The following is a 5,752-nucleotide window of genomic DNA, read 5'->3' as shown; positions in this document are numbered from 1 at the left end:
ATTTACTAGCCATGGATTGAGATTTCTGTTACTACCCCTAGTACTTTTTGTAGAGCTCATGACTCTTCATGACCCTTTTTTTTTATTATATCTGGTAAGCCCCTTCATCTCCTCTCTTGTCCTTATTTTTTTCTTTTATGCATGCATTGAGGACACTGCATGAATTAAGTGCGGGGGGGATGTTGGACTTAATTGGTGAATTTTGATTGTGGCAATAGTTTGGTTTTGTGCATATGTCTCTTTGATTGTAAAATGAGAGAGAGAGGGAATTAGGTGTCCTAGCATGCGAAATAATAAAAAATCACTTTTCCAGGACGGTACTTGGTTTGTATCTGGTGATGGGGATTGAGTTTGAAAATATGAGCATTATTTCATTTGATGGCTAGATTACTCTATGTGTTTTATGGACCTTTTGATCTTTTGGCTAGTAGTTGAGACCAATTTGTTTGTGGCAAGGCAAGACATGAAAGTGGAAGTGAATGAAAAAAAAGAAAAAAAGAAAAAAACAAGGAACAGAAAAGAAAGTGGAATTCCTTGGGACTAGATAGGGCATTGTGCCTCATGAAGCAAGGTGACTTGATAGAAATTCCTTGGAAGGAAACTCAAAAAAAAAAAACTCTTGCATCAATGTCTCAATGTCTTATGGATATATGCAAAAAGCGAAGCTACCAAGTTTTTGGGTGTCTGGTGTATGCTCCACCATGTCATTCAGGGGTGAGAAAGAAAAAAAAAGCTTTTGCTTTAATGCCTGAAAAAAAAAATATGGTCAAAAATACTCAAAGCCTAAGTCTTTGGTTCCATTGATATTATGAGTGGATTACTTGAAGGTGAGTAGTATTCAGAAAATATGAGGAGATCCCTTAATCTTGATACATGCTTATTATTTGAATTGATGTGGGGTGATAAAATTCAAGTGTGGGGGAACCTTTGGCTCCTTAATCTTTAGTTGACCACTTTTTGGGATTATGTGCATTGTCCTACTTATGCCATGATTAAAATTTGCAGCATTCATTTACAATTGAATTTTGGGTGTATATTCACTGCAAACACCCACGAGACACAACTTGTCCACTAGGGGGGTAACCTAGGGGTTTAAAGGCTTGTTGCACATGCTAAGTGCAACCGTGATTCCTACGAAAGTGAGTTAGGATTTTTTGCATTCTAGGTTAGTTCTTGTTTTTGTTTTACTTGAGGACAAGTAACGTTCAAGTGTGGGGGAATCTGATGAGCACATTTATGTGTGAAATCTTAGGGCATAAAGCATACATTTTACCACATTGGACAGAGTTACTCGGTGCTTTCTTATGCTTTTCAGGTTTTAGGTGAATTCTTGTGAAAATGGAGGAGATGATGTTAAGAAAATGTTTTTAAGCTGTTTAGAGGTGTTAATGACTTGGATGCGTAGCCCATCGAGTCAGCTTCGCAACGGTTCAAACGACACTTGATTCCGAGTTGAAACGAAGAAGTTACGGTCGTTTTCATAACGACGCACGAAAATGGTCTGTAAGGGTTTATTTGTAATTATTGACAGTCGTCTGGGGACAAAGTGAAGCAGAAGTTCGGCTTCTAGGGGCCTTAATGCAATAACCAAAAGTTATATTTCTTGTACCCGAAAGATTCCATTTGGAGGGCTCTGGACAGTCCAACTTCAAGTTGAGATATCTTGGGCTCCTCAACTCCAAATTGGACGAAATTTGGGTCTATTTTGGGTGATTTTTTGCAAGGAACACAATGGTGAGGCCTATATAAGCATCCCATGCTCCACGTTTTCTGAAGGACAGAATGTGTATTTTATTTATTCTTAAAGGAATCCTAGTCATCACCCTTACTCTCTATCTCCTCCAACTTCTTAAGGGCACTTCTGAAATTCTACTTGGGATAGATGTATTTTGAAAGATATTCTCTCACCTATGGAAGTTGAAAAGTCAAAGATGATTTGATTTTATTGCTTGGAGAAGATATCTACAAAGAAAATGAAGCACTTGTTAGAATTGGAAGTTTACTTTTCTAGAAATAGAAGGTCTATGTAAACAATCCTCTCTTCTTCTTCTTTCTATTTTTTTCTTTTTTTCTTAGGATTCAAGGTATTGTAAAAGAGGAAGGAGAAGAGAATATTCTCTTTTCTTAGGGAATATTTCTCCTACTTCCCTCTTCTCTCTTCTCCTCTCTTCCCCCTATAAATACCCCTTGCCCTCTGGGTTGTAACAAGTTAGTTTTTTAGTTCAGTTTTTAGTTAGTTTCTAGTTCAATTTTAATTCAGTTTTTTAGTGTAATTTTTACTTCATTCACTTAGTGAAATTTTTTCTTCTTTTCCTATTTTTGGCTTAAGTTCTTAGTTTTGATTTCAAGTTCTTAGTTTTGATTTCATAAGTCTAGTTTAATGGTTGTAATAGTTTTAGTTTAAAGCTTCCTTAAAGCTTCCTAGTCTAAGTTCCTATGTTGATGACAAGACATGGAGATTTAGAAGAGGAAGCCATGGTGAGTTTATTTAAGTATTCAAGCACATCAATGTATCTCATTCTCTAAACCCTTAATCTCATTCTCCCTCTCCTCTATCTCTCTCTATCTTCTTCTTCTTCTCCCTCTATTTCTTTTATTTTTTTTTTTTATATATGGTTGTGATTTGTGGATGCACGTTTATTCCCTTATTCCTTTTTATGTGGTTATTATGTGTGGCTGCATTTTTATTCCTTTCAATTTGCGTTAGTTTGATAGGTTAGATGCTCATCTGTTAGGACGCCAATTTAATCCCTTAATTTTGTTAGATGCTTATGAGTAGGTTGCATTAATTTTCATTAGTTTAATTTAACACTTTAATTTGGTTCACTTTGCATTACTTTTAAATTAGTTAAATAAAGTGGCGTATATCTCCTCGTGTTCGACCCGTAGCTACGATTGACCCGTACACTTGCGGTATTATTTTAACTCAAACAGTCATCCACCGCAAAACCCTCAGGTTTAAATCAACAAGCTCCCAAACAACATTATGTTTCATCGATTGCACCTCATCTCTCATCACATCTAACTACAAATCTAACTGCGAACTAGAAACAACGCCCGAATAAGTAACTGGATCAACCACACAACCTATGTTGTAGTCATGTTCTCCCAAATAGACCTCATAGATAGATGGTATTTTTGAATTTCTCTCCCTGATGGATTTTCGTGATGGTGCTACCACTGCCTCACCCTGAATCTGAGGAATCTCAGCTGGAACTGCGTCAATGATAGGATCCTCAACCGCATCCTGATTAAGAGGAATCTCATCAGGTGCTACATGAATGTCAAGGACCGTATCAATATCAGGCTCCTGAACTCCAGCATGTGTAACTAATGGCGTAGTATGCCCCACATCCGTCTGAATAAGTTGAAGAACAGGTACTGATGTAGCAACCATGTCACTATCTTGAACAGTCTAAGAACAATCATTCCTTTTGGTCACATTAAATTCCAGAAACTTTGCTGTCCTTAAGTCCATAATCCAAGTATCTCCGCAGGAATTATAAAATTTATATCCCTTCGAATGATCCCTTCGAATGATCTGGGTAGCTAACAAAATAGTAACGAGTAATCCTGAGATCCAACTTGTTTAAAGCCGGATAATATAGTTTTACTTCTACAGGGGCACCCCAAACTCTAAGATGGTTTAAACTGGGTTTAGTAGCTACATGGTTAAGGATATAAGGAGCAGTGTTCATAACCTCTCCCATAAGAACTTAGGTAAATTTGTATTACTAACCATACTCCTCACCAGTGCGGTTATACCTTTCGGGGACACCATTTTCCTCAGGAGTTCCTAGCATAGTAAACTGTCCAATTATCCCAGAGTCCTCTAGGTATTTGGCAAGCAGGCCCTTAAGCTGTCCAACATCGCCATGTCTGCTATAATACTCACCCCCACGATCAGATTTAACAATTTTAATAACTTTCTCCAGCTGTTTCTCAACTTCAGTCTTAAAAATCTTGAACGTGTCACTAGATTTTGACTTTTCTTTAATTAAGAACAGATAGCCATATTGAGAATAGTCGTCTATAAAAGTGATGAAATGAAAATTTCTACACAATGTGGCTGAATAGGGACCACTAATGTCAATACGAATGACCTCTAACAGGTCAGAACTACAGATTACAGTTATCTTCTTTATCTTGGTCATCTTTCCCTTACAACAGATTACACAATTTTCTAGATCACTTTCGAGAGTAGGGAGGATGTCAGACTTTATTAGCCTTTCCACTCTTACCTTAGAAATATGACCTAGCCTCTTATGCCACAATGTGAATGACCATTCTTTAGGTAAGTGTCTTTTGAAAACAAAGTTTTCAACTTTATAGGAGGCATAGATATCATTGGGAGATAAACATAGTCTGTACAATCCATTAGACATAATACAAAAATCAACTTTACTTGAATGGTAACTACCAATGTCCAACACTGAAATCGAAATTAAATTTCGCCTGAATGACAGTACATAGAAAGTGTTATTTAAAGTCAAATTAAAACTAGAAACTAGTAATAAAATGATATCTCCTATGAACTTTACGTCAACATATCCATCGTTCCTTACGACAAGCCTTGATTCATCCTGATTTGGCCACTTTCGATTTATGAATCCCTGTATGAAAAAAGCAACATAGTTAGTTGCCTCGCCATCTAGCCTCTAAGAACTAGATGAGGCTTCTGATAGATTGGATTCACAAACAAAAACCAAAGAAATAATACATGATGGCTTGGGTTTTGATAACCAAGTCTTGTATTTGTTGCAGTCCTTCTTTACGTGACCCTTCTTCTTGCAAAAGAAGCAACGATCACTCTCTTTCTTGGGTCCCAAATTGTTAATTTGATCGTACTCTTTATTGGCAGACTTATGAGTATGGTTTTTAGACTTTTCACTCTTATGGGATGTGGAAGTAAAAGGGGCAGTGTGGGCTTTATCTTTATTTAGTTTCTCTTCCTCAGATGCAACCCTAGAAATAAGGTCATTAATACTCCAAACACCATCCTGGGAAAAGTAGTTGGTTTTGATGGTGTCAAACTCAGAAGGTAGGGTATTAAGAACTTGATGAACAATCAAGGCATCAGGAAGAGCAACATTCAAGGCTTTGATTTTGGTTTGATAGTTAATCATCCAAACAATATAATCCCTAACACCCCCAGAACCATGATATTCCATATTGAATAGCCCTTGCAGAAGTCTCCCAATCTTAGCATTCGATGAAACTTGGTATCTCTTGAAAATTACATCCAGCAACTCCTTGGCAGTACATTTATTAGGCAGACTACTCTTTAGGTGTTTCGGTATTGACCTCTTTATAGACAGTACAGCTAAGTGATTACTCTTTTCCCATGCAGAATGCACAGATTTTTCATCCTTAATACTATCAGCTGTTAGGTCCATTGATTTATCTATAACAAGGGATGTATGCACATTTGCCATCTCCATGGCAAACATAATGTCCTCTTTCCACTTTTTAAAATTTGACCTAGTAAGAATCTCAATAGTGACCATATGATTGTTGACAGAAAAGGTGACTGAAAATTTAGGTAATGAATAGTATAATAATCAGCATGATGCAAGTATAGCTTGAAACCTTATAAGCTAATGAGAATTTTACACACATCGTTGTGAAAACACCTTTGGGCTGAATTTTCAACATACAATTGTAAAAATCCCTACATACCAGTGGCCATGGGAATATAACTCAACTTTCAAAATTCACCACCTTTTGGGAATGTAGAATTCTAGGGTCAGCC

This window comes from Telopea speciosissima, chromosome 2, assembly GCF_018873765.1.
Source record: "Telopea speciosissima isolate NSW1024214 ecotype Mountain lineage chromosome 2, Tspe_v1, whole genome shotgun sequence".
NCBI classification, from domain to species: Eukaryota; Viridiplantae; Streptophyta; class Magnoliopsida; order Proteales; family Proteaceae; genus Telopea; species Telopea speciosissima.
This window is presented reverse-complemented; position numbering follows the sequence as displayed.